The following is a 15,326-nucleotide window of genomic DNA, read 5'->3' as shown; positions in this document are numbered from 1 at the left end:
CACTCTATACAAAAATTAGCTCAAAGCGAATTTTAGATGTTAAATCTAAAATTATAAAACTTCTAGAAGACCACATTGGGAAAAAAATCTTTGTGACCTTGGGTTAGGTAAAGATTTCTTCGATATGATTGAAAAAACATAATCTGTTTTTTAAAATGAATTGATAAATTGAATTTCATCAAACTTTAAAGCTTCTGCTAGTTTATGACACAACTAAAGGAATGAAAAGCCAAGTTACAGATTGGAAGGGAATATTTGCAAATCATATATGATAGAGAACATATAAAGAACTCTCAAAATTCTAACAACAACTCAATAAAAAATTGGGCAAAATACTGAGTCGAATCTTCACAAAAAAACTTACGGATGGCAATTAAGCACACAAAAAGATGTTCAGAATGATTAGTCATTAGAAAAATGCAAACTAAAATTATAATAGTATGCAATTACATATCTATTAGAATAACAAAGTTAAGAAATCTTATCATACCAAGTGTTGGCAAGTATGTGAAAAAACTGGAACTCTCTAGCAATGTAAAATGAGGCAGCACTTTGGAAAAGAGTTTGGCAGCTTCTTAAAATGTTAAACATATACTTATCATGTAACCCAGCCATTCCCTTGCTAGGTATTTCTTGAAGAGAAATGAAAACATATATCCATTAAATATATGTACATAAATATTCATAGAAGCTTTATTTGGAAAAGGCTCAAACTCTAAACAACCCACCTCTCCATCAATAGGTGAATGAATGAACAAACTGGTATATCCAATGCTGAATATAAAATGGATTACTATTTAGCAATAAAGTGGAATGAACTATTGATAGATGCAACAACGTGAATGATTCTCAAAATAATTCTGCTAAGTTAATGAAGCCAAACAAAAAGAGTCCATACTGTGTAACTCTATTTACACATGATCCTAGAAAATGCAAAGTCATTTATAGCAACAGAAAGCAGACAGGATTGCTTTGGGGTAGGCAAGCTGGGAGTGTGAAGAAGGAGGAATAAGCAAAGGTCCTCAGCAACTTCTGGGGGGAATGGTTGGTATGTTTATTATCTTGATTTTAGTGATACTTTACAGATACAGTTACATATCATACCTATATATTTATATCATATACAGTTAACCCTTGAACAATACTGGTTCAAACTGGGTGGGTCCACTTATACATGGATTATTTTCAATAAACACAGTACTACATGGTCTGCAGTTGGTTGAATCCAAGGATGTGGAACCCCAGATATGCAGGAACCATTATACTGAGAGCTGACTAAAATTTATAGGTAGGATTTTTTCAACTGGGTGAAGGATTGATGCCCCAAACACTTGCATTGTTCAAAGGTCAACTGTATATATAAAAACTTATCAGATTGTATTCTTTACATATGTACATTTAATTTATTATATGTTAATTATATATATTATTATATATAATATAGCTATCCAAAAAAAAAAAAAAGGAATACATGCTGTTTTGGGTATCTATTACTATGTAAATAATTCCTCCAAATCTTAATGTCTTAAAATAACAAACATCTCCGGGAATCACAGATCTGGAAATGGCCTACCTGGATGATTCTCTCTCACATCATGAGGTTGCAATCAGGATGACAGACAGGGTTGCAGTCATCTGAAGGTTGGGCTGCATCTGGGGGATGCTCTTTCAAGATGGTTCACTCACATGGCTGTTGGCAGGTGGCCTCAGTTCCTCTTCATATGGACCCCACCATAAAGCTGCTTTGTAGCCTTTAAAATAAATAATTCAGATGAGTGCAAAAAGGAAGCCATGTTGCCTTTTAAGGCAGATCATCATTTTTGAGATATTCTATTGTTCACACAAACTAACCGTGATACAATGTGGGAGACAAATATACAAGGGCATGAATCCCAGGAAGTAGGGATCCTTGGGGGCCATCTTGGAGCCCGACCCTTACATATGTTCATTGTAGACTATGGCAGTATTTAAATTTGGAAGTGAAAACTCTTCGTATTCCCACAGCCAAAGTTAACATTTTCTGTTTATAAGTATTCCATAAAAAATATCATGCCTACTGTTTCACACTTTTTCCTTCACTTAATACACTATAGACATCCTTCCTTGTGAGTGTGAATTTGCTGAAAGTGATGTCTCATCTTTTTTGTCTTTTTTTAAACAACTTCATTAAGTTATAATTAACATAAAATGAAACACACATATTTAAAGTAAAAACAAAACAAAACCAGTTAACATGCCTATTTGAAAAATAATAAATTGACCTATCTCAATAATTAAATTTATGCACTCTGTTTATTAGCACCCCCTGCCTAATAAATTGGTATACGATAACAAGCATTTGAATCTAAGAGTTAAAAAAGTTTAGGTATACTTTAGACTTACCTTTTTCCCTCTAGTCACTTTAGACCTTCTTGGGCTTCTTTGTCTTGACGGAAAGTTCTGGAGATTACATGTTTGCGGCATTTGAGCTAGGCGAGAGATGAGGGGTCATTGCAACTTCAAGGCAGGATGAAAGAACAGGAAGAATTTTGGGTCTCAAATTCCTTCCCACAATGCAGGTAGCTGGCAATTAGATATATTCATAGGAATCATTCCATTAATAGTACTTATTTAAGCTTTAGGATATGGTAATAGAAGAGTTATAAGTTTTTAACAAATGAAGTCATGCAATACTATTATATAAGAAAAGAAAAAAAATTTAACCTCAGTATTTTTTCTTGTACACAGTCTTCATAATGAATTAAGCAACAAACAACCTCTTTTTAAAAATAGACTGAATGGAGTATGAATTTGGCAAAGTGGCTTAATTTTCTTAGTACTTATTTTAGCTACAAAATGGGGTTTATAGAAAAGGCTTCAAGGTTTAGATGAAATATTTAATATTTCTAAATTTAATATTTATAGTTCTATGGAAAATCTTTCACTCTCTTCTTTGCAGTTCAATTTATTATAACAAAGTTGCTTTTAGAAATTTTCTCTTGGAGACTTTAAAAATACACAGCTTCACCAAAATGGAGAATTAAAGAGAAATCAACTATAAGCTTGGTGAAGGGAGGCTTATCATTCTACCACCAAGATCTGACACACTGCAGGTGCCCAGGAAATAAGAGTCAAAGAACAAAGCTTAAGAGAGCTGGACATCAAGCATAGCTGCACAGCAAACCAGCTGTGTGTTAACTTAGGCAAATCATGCCTCATTTTCCTTGCTTAAAATGGAGTGTTTCTGATCAGTCCTATTAACTGGGACTTTTAATTGTAATAGAAATTCATATAAAAATAGTCCAGCTAAAAAAAAAAAAATTAAGTGGCTGGGGGCAGAATTTAGTGACACAGAGTTCTTGCTTCTCTACATTCAGGAGACTTCTTGTACACCATCTTCCTTATCTGGGACTGGCTGAAAAATCTCAGAAATACCACTTCTTCTATCACATGTCTGTTCACAAATAGTCACTGCCTCTAAGGGCATGTAGTCTTCAGCTAGGCAAGGCCCTTAATGCTGGTGGGACATGGAGTGAGGGAGAGTGATCACTCCATCCAAATCTCATGGAATGGATTTCCTTAGAAAAAGAGATTTTCTTACCAAAAAGGAGAAAGGGAAGCTTGACATATACAGCCTATCCATTACAAGTATCATGGAATAAATAGCCTTCCATATTTTAAAGATGATTAAATACCTGGTTCTGTTTTCAGGATTTAATGCCTCCTAAATTATCTTTATTAAGTAATCCTTCACTGTTAGGACTGCATATCTTAAATGTGAAGGTCAATCTTGTCAAAATACCATGGGCAGCTATTAATCGTTTAGTGGCATGTTCTTTTCTAACTGAAAACAAAAACTTTGTGATATCTATATGCTTTTAGAGAAGCTTAAGGAAAGTTGCTTTGCAGAATAATCTCTCTTGTCACAGACACAATCCCCCCAGACTGTGTTCTCAACTGGACTTCATTAAACTTTTACTGTTTTTTTTGTTTAGCTCAAACTAACCACACTTGCACACTTAGGGCTGCTTCCAAGCGGTGTCTCTGGCAATAACACTCCTGTCTACACAGCCTGTTCTTAAAATTGTGACCATATGAAAGAGGAAATTTAGCCCAGGAGACCAATGTTTATGTTTTCATAACACCAAAGTCAGCCTGTAATCACTTTTGAATTACCATGATATCTGCTTTGGTTAATTTGAATAAAGTTGCAATTTTTAAAGGCCTGTAAGTTTTGAGTATGTAAGTACTGAACATTGTAAATGAGGTTTATAAAGTGTGATTGAAGTACATGCCTAGTTAAAAAAAAAAAGTATAGCCAGAAAAGCAGAAGAAAAGCTTCAGTCAGGTCTTATTTTACCGAGAGAAACGTAATCCCTGGAACCCAATCTAAAAATCATTTCAGAAAGATTTTTGTCAGGGCTGTTTAGGCTAGAGAAGAAAACTTGGAGTGGCTTAATCACTGTCTTGAAGTGTATGAAGGGATTTTATGAAATTGAAATTTATTACTTTTTCCCTTTCCATGGTGAATTGAATGAAATAAAATAGCATTAAATTAAGTCAGAGGCAATTTAGGTTGGACATAATGAAGAACTTCTTGGCTACCAGAATTGTAACACAGCAGAATTCCTCCAAGGGAAACTGGGAACTATTTGTTCTTCATGGTCATCAAAAAAAAAAAAAAAAAAAAAGGCAAAGAAAGGAAGGAAACAAAATGATAAAAGACAGAAAAGGAAAAAAGAGATAGAGCTTTTCCTAGTTCTCTCAGCTGAAATTGTTGTATCTGCTCCACAAGTACTTGGTGTCACTTCTATTGTGTTGATTGTCACTCTCACCCTTTGTGTTATTCATTTGTCTTGGACAAGAGAGACTCTGCTTTAACTTTGACCACGAGATTTCTAAACTATTGCCAAGGAGAGGCTGAAAAGAGATTAAATGGAGCTTGGAGCTGTATATCCAGAGCTGCTGATCTCCTGCATGTGGTGGAACTTAATACCTCAGAATCCGGGACATGTGGTGAAGCCAGACAATTGTATAATTTGGGGACCACATGGCTGGATCGTGTCCTTCTGTGTGGAGTGAAAGTAATATCAGGACAGAAAATGAGGACATGGGGGAAGGATACACGTTCCTCCTTTTTCTGGGACTGGTGTCAGTATGGTGTGGATAACAAGGAATAAGCTTGATAGAACACTCCTGGTATTAGAGAGAGGACGGAATGAACCAGGTTCATCAAGAGAGGAAGCGGCCCAGGAGACCCTGTCTGGATCTGGATATAATCTTTCCTTGCTGTTTTAAGACACTCCACTAGAAGCTGAATACTCCAGGTATATGCACAAACATGACGGAAGCCTCAATGAAACCGAATATCTTAAGATGTGCATACTGACAAGAATCAAGATGATTCACTCCTGGGAACCCAGGAGTTTTAAGGGTTGTAGGCAGAAGGTGTGCTGGCAAGTGGGTTAAGACATGAGAGACTGAAAACAGGATTGGCTGACCCTTCATATGTGGAACAATCAGAGGGACTGTCCCCATTCAACTAAAGCAACAGCCCCCCTCATACTCCTGCTAGAGATGAGAGATTTATTCCTTGCAGAAATTGTACTAGGAACGTCCTGGCTTAGGGACACCAGGCAGTGAGATACAGTACACATGCCAAAGAGTGAGTCCTCTTCACTCATCCAGAGCTAGCTGATGGGCTGCCCATCAAGGCAGAAGATTGAGAACTTTCTCTAGAATGAAAAGAAAACTACAGATTTGGGGATCCCTCAGTACTATAGCTGACCTGACAGACACACAACTTTACTGTGTCTCTTTTAAGTCAGTCAGAAACCAACAGACATTTGAGGAAAACTTCTAACTCTAACAAGAAGACTAAAATACACCACCATCCATATACAGTGTAAAGAGACAATGTCTCAAAATAAAAGAGACAATGCAGGAAGAAAAAAAAAAAACTTTAAAAAACTAAAATTTTTATCCTTAGAAAAAAATAGAAAATATTAAATTCATGAAGTAAACATGATGCCATTTTTTAAAGAATAGTTAAACAATATGAAAAAATACATATATAGATGAAAGTTTAAAAAATTTTTAAAGAGTGACAAGATAAATTTAAAGAACCCACACAATAGGGTTAAAAGACAGAGATAAATAATAGGAGGAAACAAAGATAAATTATTCTGAATGTGGATTGAAGTTACTAATCCAGAGTCATTTTCATTTCCAGTATCCTACCTTTTTTTAGTTGCCTTGGACTTTGGGAGTCCTAGGATAATGTGAAAGAAAAACAAATATAAATCAGACTGGCTGCATCTTGATTTTGTTTTTTTGTTTTGTTTTTTGCGGTACGCGGGCCTCTCACTGTTGTGGCCTCTCCCGTTGCGGAGCACAGGCTCCAGACGCGCAGGAACAGCGGCCATGGCTCACGGGCCCAGCCGCTCCGCGGCATGTGTGATCTTCCCGGACCGGGGCACGAACCCGTGTCCCCTGCATCGGCAGGCGGACTCTCAACCACTGCGCCACCAGGGAAGCCCTAGCTGCATCTTGAGATCACTCAGTCATAGGTGAGGTGGGCTGCTCAAAAGCTACCTTTGGCTTAAGATGTCTATGGGTCACAAGTAGCCCTTCCAGGGGGATGGGTTTCTCGCATACACAGCCCCTTAAACAAAATGCAGGATACAGTAACTTGCCAGTGAAATCATTCATTCTCTGCCTTCCATCCAGTGCTTCTGAAGGCTTAGAGCCCTATGATACTATCCCCTCTTAAGAAGCCAAACTGCATAGTCATCCTGACACTGAGGTATTTTCCCTGACTATATTAGAAGCAGAGTTATATACATCCTAGGAAAAAAGATGAAAAGTGTTCTAAGACAAGGAGAGTAGGAGTTACACACTAGATGGCTCTGTTTAATAGATAAGGAAATTGTGGGTGGAAAGCTGTAACGTTTCTTATTTATGCAGTAGTTATACTTTTCTTATTTCTAAATGACAGAAGAATAACACCTCCCAGCAAAGAGTTCAGAACACCTGTCTGAGGAACAAGCATAATCCTAGACTCCAAATCCAGCATCTTTCCTAAGAGCTAGACATACATGTTTTCAAAGGTCAAACATTTGAACTTTTCCCTGTACTAATCATTGTCCCTCTGTTGATATATTCTCCTTTTAAATGCATTATTTGTTCTTACAAATTAAATAGAGTCAAGCAAGTCTAAATTAAGACAATATAACTCATAAAGAGTACCTCTGTTTTCCTTATTTCTAACACTTGGAGAAGACATCCACATATATAAGTGTAAGTTCTATTCTGCATATATAATCTGTATGCTAAATTGTTCTTTGGTTAGAAATACTAATTATGATTTCTCTAAAGAGGTTTTATTAAATGTATCTTTTCATCACTTAAGTTTCCAAAAAAAATAACATGATTTGACACAATAATTTTTAAATAAAGGCATTTAAAAAGTTTTAATTCTAAAAATGTTTTAATTTTTGTTGTGGAGGGAGGAAAGCCATTCAGAAATGTACATCAGAAGGGTAGTGGAGTCTTTCATTTTTCTTTTCATAAACCGTCATAGTGAGTCTGTACTGATTTATGGTATGAGACTTGCATAAACATAAGACTTTATTTTAATCAACTGAACATGGCCGCCAGAGTTAAATAAAATATTTTAAATATTGAGACACATACTATAAACATGACTTATAGAGTTTTATAATCTCAACCTGCAGATCTTAAAAATCCAAGCCTAATCTTTATGCTATTAAACTCTGCAGTACACTCTCTTTGACTTGAGAGAAACTTGAGAAAATTTCTTGTTTTTTTTCCCTCAGTTCCTTTCTGTGCCTTATTTAACAACTCTTTTCAAAATCAGAAACTTGGCATTGTTCTTTGTATTTCTGAAAAGAATTCTCCCTCCCACCATTGTTCTCTGGTTAGAAATGCTGATTATGATTTCTGTAAAGAGGTTTTATTAAATGAATCTTTTCATAGCATTTAAAAGTTTCCAAAATAAAAATAACATGATTTGATACAGTCATTTTAAAATAAGGGCATTTAAAAAGTTTTACTTATGGGACAGAGGAGGGCCATTTATTTTTTTTTAAAGATTATTAAACTCTTGTTGGGCCTGTTATTGTTTTCCACTTGGAGGCCATCAATCACGGTAAAGCCAGGTTCCCCTGAACCTGTCTTCTGACCATTAATCTTCCTGGTTTCTTATTTGCTTAGTCCACTTTGCAGACTGGAATAATTCCCCCTGCTTAGAGATCAGTACACAATTTATCATCAGCTAAAGACCTAGAACTGTCTTCCCTAAGACTGCCCAGTTTTGTACGATCTTAACCACTGAGGTGCCAACACCTCAAGTTCCTTGGCCAAATTACAGCCTATAGCTCTGTTTCAAAAGGATCATTTTGATCTTTTGACTGGAAATTTTAATGCTTTGAAGTATATTTGGTTGCACTCAACTATATGGTGGTACTCACACGAAACTAGAAATTACCTAAATGTCGAAAACTAGAGAAATGTTTACATAAAGTGTGTTACATTCAAATGTGATAAGCAGTTATTAGCCATTAAAATAATACTAAGGGTGAATATTAAACAACAGGGAGAATGTTTAGAATATGGAGTTACATTTTTAAATAATGAAAGTATTAAAACTGTATACAAAAGAATTCTATTTTTGTGGAAAGTAATAAGAATGTGTATGCATAGTACATATGACAGAAAAAAATGACAAGGGACTAAATACTAAAAACTGTTAAAGTGATGAAGGAAAATTCCCTATTCTTCTTCCTGTATGATATGTTTTCTAATGTTTTGCAAGGTATATATATATTACTTTGTAATAACATTGAAAAACCATTTATAAACAAGAGGTCCTCTATATCTTCATCAGAGATTCGCTATTTGTTTGTTTTGTCTTAGGATAAAAATGGAGAGGTTCTTGTCTAAAGAGTGTGGTGAAGACCTACCTAAAAACAGTAGGAATGAGAGGCAGACTCTTGCAGGGATGGCTTCAACCCACACAGATCCCTCTTTACTCTGAATTTCCAAGCTGGAAAGAGTTCAACCACACCAACTGGCAAGCATTCACTCTGGTGTTCTTTCTATCGTCTGTTACAATTACCATCTCATTTTCAGCTGGGGAACCACTAACTTGTATTCCATCCAAATAGGGAAAACAAAAAAAAGTATGATGGAACTAAGAAGAATAGCTCCAGTGCTATAGATTGGCTCAGCTATGCTCCAATATCTAGCTAGGTAGCATGGTTCCATCCCTGACGAGACACAAAGTATTTCCTCCCTGGTGTCAGTTATTCTGTCCCCTGTGTGCCTAATATGGCTTTACAATGCCACGTGACAGTTTAGGGATTCAAGTGTGACCTCTCAAAATGTCACCAGTGTCCAAGTGTCCCAAGTTCAAAACTTCAGGGTCTCCTAGTGCCACACTCAGCTCATGTTAGAATCATCTCCATGCCTAATCTAGTGCCCCTTTATATCTGTTTATACCACTGCACTCAGGTGTTTGTAACCTCCTTTGAGGATGTGTCTGATGCACCCTAGTATTTCCAATGATGCTTTGCTTAGTATTTTGCTCATCACAGATGTTTAGTAGTTCTCTGTTAGAGGGAGGATAGATAGACAGACATGGATGATAGATACTGATTCGGTATAAGCTGGTATAAGCCATCTACTCCTGGGCTAAAAGAAGAGAATATTGTTTATTTGTATTTGAGGGTTTGAAGTCGCCCGATAAATGCTACTCCTTTCTCCAACACATGTTGGGACCCACTGAAGGAAGTTAGGAAAACAGAGATAAAGACATGTTAGAGAATGTGGATGGCCATAAAGGATATCTTAATAACGTGCTCCAGGGCTGGACAGACTTATCACGGGCCCAGCTAGGCAGCCGCCCCTAAGAGAAATCCAAAGGGGTCAATAAACCAGTTGTATTTGGAGAGGACTTTATGCTGAAGTCCTCTAAATCACTGATTCTCAAGCTTCACTTTGCTTAAGAACCACCTGGAGAGCTTCTTTAAAAATCAAACTGGCAGCTTCCTTCTGTCCAGTCATTCTGATAGAGTGGTCTGGATAGAGCCTGTTACCTGTACATTTTGAGATAGGGCTCTATATTTTATCAGAACAGAATTGTCATTATAAGGTCCCAAACACCACAGCTGAACAAATAGTATTCTTTCTTCATAGGGTAAAGTTGCCTCTTCTAAGAGCGAGCGCATACATAAAATTCAATAAGCAATTTGTAAAAATAAAATAATCATTACTAGCTGGCAGAGATGAATATGTAGCCAGCCACTCAAGTTCATACTGCCTCTCAAAGGGCTTTATTTTGCCAAGTGGCAGAGCATACTACTTGGCTGGAAGAACAGCATCTACATCAGGACATCCTGGGAGCAAAGATGTATGCTTTGGCTTGAGAAACAATGAACCACATCAGAAGATTTTCTATAATGTGGCCACAGTAAGAATACTGTAAGCCATATGAATCTGACTGGGCTTTTGTTTCTTTAGAGAATTGACTTTTCAACCTGAAAAATTAGCCATTTTATTTAAAAAACATTAGTTGTATAAAAGTAAAATCTTAATTTCTTCAAGCTTTCCAAGTGAAAAGGTGGATTTTTAAAACCACTTCTCCCCTTCTCCCTACATACATGGAAATACCATGAAAAAGAGCTGAGTGATGACAGGGACTAAGTGAGGGTGACTGATAAATTGTAGTGAAGAATTCTCCTAGTCTCAGTTCCCAGGGGTCACATTTGGTGCTGGAGATGATGTAATCCTAAAGTTATTGCCACTTCCACTTGCCTGTTCCACTTGCCTGTTCATGAGGAAGAGTTACTGGGATGTGAAAACTGCTAATCAAAGCAAAAATTGTTCTTTGTTAAAAGCAAAATATTTTAAACAAAAGACAAAATATTTTAAACAAAAGATAAAGTCTTGCTATTATTAGAAACATATTTGAGCTGGCAAAAGCAGGAAGCTAACATTTATTGTGTCAAACTTCTACTTTGTGCAGACTTCAGTGGTTATGATCCATTGAAGAAAATGAGGAATTAAATATCCCAGGTATTCACAGGAGCATCAATTATACTGACTGCTGCAATGTAACAATTTACTGATTCTTTTTCTCATAGATGTTAGTCATGCCATAGTGGCTAACCTTTAAATTAGCTAGCAAATGTTTCTCTTCATAATTGTTCCCATTAAAGATAAAATGCTAGTTAATTTCAATAGCAGAGAAGAGCAATTAGAAAATTAAAGAATCTTTCTCTTCATGTTTCCATTTCAAAATCTGTTAGTTTAAGTAGTGTTTTATGCTTTGATCAAAGCTATTAGCAGATGGCTCTATTTTATGAAAGACGAGAGTACATCTAAAATGCCAACACATTTGTAAAATCCAATTCCAGGTTGCATTATTTAATGTCTATTAATAAGGTATAAATTTGCAGTTAAATACTTATTTCATCTGAACAAAAATGATTATTCATTTAGTCCTTTTCAAGGCTCTTTTGATTATAGTAGCAGAAACCCATCCCAACTAGCAGAAGCAAAAAAGAGGAGTTTTGGGGAGACAACTAGGTTGCGATTCCATAGGGTTCCTTTCTCTGCTACTATGTCTGCTTGGGTCATACAATGTTTCTCCTACCCCCAAAACTCCCTCTCAGTTCTACCAACCTCAAGATGTACCATTTCTGAGTTATTAATTCATGTTAATAGGAAAGAGAAGCTCACGAGTCCACCAAGAGTCAAGTATCTGCTCCACTGTCCAATCAGGACTTGTTTAAACAAGGCTATGCTTTCTCGGGAAAGAGAACTGGACACAGTGGCAGAGACTCGAGCTGTCATCAGAGCTGTTCCTAAACGGTACCTGCGACCATCGGCCACCAGTTTAGCCTCATTGCTTCACCAAAATCTCATTTGCAGAATCAACAAGTTAGAATCGATTAGTTCTTTGTACTAGTCAAAGTGTAGCTGATTTACAAAATTATATCAGCTTCAGGTGTACAGCACAGTGATCCAGTATTTTTCATATTATACTCCATTATAGGTTCTTACACGATAATGCCTACAATTCCCTGTGCTATACAGTATATTCTTGTTGCTAACCTACTTTATATATGGTAGTTTGTACCTGTTAGTCCCATACCCTTAATTTGTCCCTCCCCCCTTCCCTCTGCCCTTTGGTAACCATAAGTTTGTTCTTCTCACAGATATAGAAAATAGTTCATTTCTAAAAATCCCTTTAAATCTATATTTTAAGCACCAGCAACAATCATTTTTCTTAAAATAATATCTTCCAGGTCAATGATAAAGAACATTACATCTGCATGTTACATGAAAGCAAACTCAATGGTTAGCTAAAAATTTAAAAATCTGAGAAGAAAACTGAAGGATAATCACAATCATAATGAATTTCTTTTTTGCTTTTTATTTTATTAAAACAAAATAATTATTTTTCTATCAAAGGAAAAATAATATTAGCTAGCATCTATTGCACCCTAACAATAACCAAGCAGTATACTGAACATTTAAATGCATTAATGAATTTAATTCTCATATTTATATAAGTTTGGCATCATTACCTTCATTTGGAGATAAATATTTTAAAATTGGATTAAATAACTGACTCAAAGTCAAACAGCCCTGAAGTAGCACATTTGAGAATCAGCTGTGATTCTGAAATGTTTGCCCCATGGTGCTCATCTACTGGACTTTCATTTGACATGAGTTTGCTTCTGCTAGTGTGGGATTCTGAGTGAGAGAGATGCAGATTTCATTCAAAACTAATTCTCTTATTCTGCTTTCATTATTTTGACCATCTACCACCCACTCATGGCTCTATGACCGTCACTACCATCCCAGGTCATACACAGAAGGAGAAGAAAATGAAAAGGAATGTGAAGGAATAGGATACTTTCTGTTTGTGAGACACCAAGGGACAGGACCTTTAAAAAAGTCATCCAATGCATTTTATGTCTCACCTCCCCATCATCGTATTCCACACCCCTTTATAAAATTATAGACACCAGAATATTTTATTCCTACATGCTAATGAGCCATGTTAATTCAGCCATGATCCCAGAAGAGTCTTTGTAGTCAAAGGAAAAACAGCACAAAATCTTGATAATCCTCCGAATAGATAACCAGTCCTTGAATCAATGAGAGTTGACATAATGTTCATTGGATTTATCTTTAAATCATTATTAATGGAGGCAGGGAACATTTTTCAATTCAATATCCCAAGTGTATATCGAACACAAACTACTGATATATAATGCACATTAAATGCATTTGTCTAGTCCCATCTTAGATTGTGTCATGGACTAAAATAGTGCTATCTCGTTTAACATATCTTAGAAGGCTGAGAACACAAAAAAGCATGAGTCCCCAGAGAAGCAGACATTACGGCTGAAACAGAACAGGAAATAGACTTAAGGAGTGCAAGACTACAAGACTGGTCACCATCTTCATATACTTCATTTTCTTTACTATCAGTAAAATCTTTGTCATTGTCATTCATTCATTCCTTCATTCAAGAAATATATATTAACATATACCAGAAAATATGCTAGGTCCCTTAGAAGCCAGTAATAGAAACAAACAGAAGGAGTTGCTACCTTCGTGGAACTTAGATGCCATAATCTTCATTTCCTACCAAATCTGTGGAGATGCTTGAGTGATCTAAAACACAGGTAACATACAGCTCATCTTCAGGTATGTGTCTTTTTTGCCCTTGGTCTCCGTTGTACCTTCTGTGCCTGATTTTTTTTTTATCCTGAGATCATTCAAGCTGCTCCAAGCCTCCTTTCCAAGAGAACATATTGAAAAGGGGAGAAGAGGGTCCAAAAAAGAAAAAGAGAGAAAGCAGAGCATTCCCATGCACTCTCTGCAACCCCCACCTCTGGGTTTAGAATGTTTCTTTTGCACTTTCTGTGATGGGAAGGAGATTAGTCTGAGTTACCCCAGGAGTTACGTCTGCATGTGGGAAGAGGGTGCTATCAGCTTGTCAGCACATGTAAGTGTCCAATTTTGGTGCTTCCTTTAGCTCTCAAGCAGTACACGTTTTGTTTGTTTTTTTCCTTCATATCTAGTCTTCAGAGTAAGCCTTCATTCCTGCGAGAGAATTTCAAGTTACTCTTCTTGAATGCAGCAATAACTGATGGATACAAACCACAAGTAAGGAAAATACTGTTTGTTCATCACTGCATCCTTAGTGCCTAGAAGAGTGCATGATACGCAGGAAGTAATAATCTTTCCTAAAGGAATAAATGAGTGGATCCAGGAATCATCTATAAACACCTACTGAAGCATCACTTCCTAACCTCCCACTTATGTGGGTAGCTCTGTCAGGTCCCTCAATTCCAATTGACTTTCCATCCCATCTCCATCCTTCTGTCTGGTTCCCAAGTCTTTTTTTATTTTTTGTTCCAAGACCTGTAATGTACAAGTTAAACTACTAGCTGGATTCTTCTTCTGTATTGTATCTGTCTGGTTCCCAGTCTCTACTGACTGTCACCTTTGGTTTTTGTTGTTGTTTGTTGTCTTGTTCTGGTTTTTCTCTGTGAAATCTCTGTGCTTCCCTTTGATTTGTTGCTCTCTTATTTGGTTTCTCCTAGTGATACCCCCTTTTAAGCCATCAGTAATTAATTCTTTAAAGTTAAACCTACATACATATGTTATATGCATAGTACATTATCCCATAGATAAAATATAGAAAATCAAGTGAAAGAGATTGAGGTACAGAGAATGGTATTTGTTCACCATTGGAGTTTTGCAGATTGATTTGAATTTCTTCTCCAATCAAGAATCGTGGCAGGAGGCATCACTACAGACACTCATCTGGCAGCATGGATCCAAAAAACCCTAACTATGACCTACAGCTTGCTGTCTTCCAGACATACAGCCAGTTGTCATCCCTACCCAGTGGCCGTGCAGTTAGAAAAGGACATTATTGGGCATCTTCTTCCAGAGGAGAGAAAATGTCTAATGCACCCTGATGGTGATGGGAAGTAGGCTTAAATGGAAAAGTGGGCTATCTTGCCTTGAATCAAAGTAGGAATATCTAAATTGGATTTGCTTCTACAAACTGCATGTGTGTTTCTTTCATTCACTCTCTTAGTGGTAATGATTATGTCCCTCTGAACATAACCATATGTAAATATCAAAATACTGAAAAAAAAATTGATTCTAATAGGAGTTTTTAAAAAATACTCTAAATGAGGTAGAGTCCAAGAAATCAAGTACTCTGCTGTTTTAAAAGTTTTCCACTGGCTTTCTTACCAAAACCAAAAAATCTGAGTCAAACACATTAACCT

General features: G+C 36.4%; 1 long non-coding RNA gene across 1 annotated transcript in view; it reads right to left on the bottom strand.

Annotated features, from left to right (window-relative positions):
* Window positions 1-1,547: 1,547 nt before the first annotated feature.
* Window positions 1,548-15,326, bottom strand: part of LOC114888149 — a 33,556-nt gene continuing 19,777 nt past the window's right edge. The window contains exons 2-3 of the long non-coding RNA XR_003791719.1: window positions 2,383-2,562; window positions 1,548-1,751 (exon numbers count right to left, since the gene is read on the bottom strand). This is a non-coding gene — a long non-coding RNA (uncharacterized LOC114888149). The remainder of the gene's footprint in view (window positions 1,752-2,382; window positions 2,563-15,326) is intronic.

This window comes from Monodon monoceros, unplaced genomic scaffold (genome assembly GCF_005190385.1).
Source record: "Monodon monoceros isolate NGI ecotype Baffin Bay Population unplaced genomic scaffold, NGI_Narwhal_1 Super_Scaffold_8, whole genome shotgun sequence".
In the NCBI taxonomy this organism is placed as follows: Eukaryota; Metazoa; Chordata; class Mammalia; order Artiodactyla; family Monodontidae; genus Monodon; species Monodon monoceros.
Note: the sequence above shows the minus strand (reverse complement) of the source record. Positions and strands in the feature narration are given on the sequence as shown.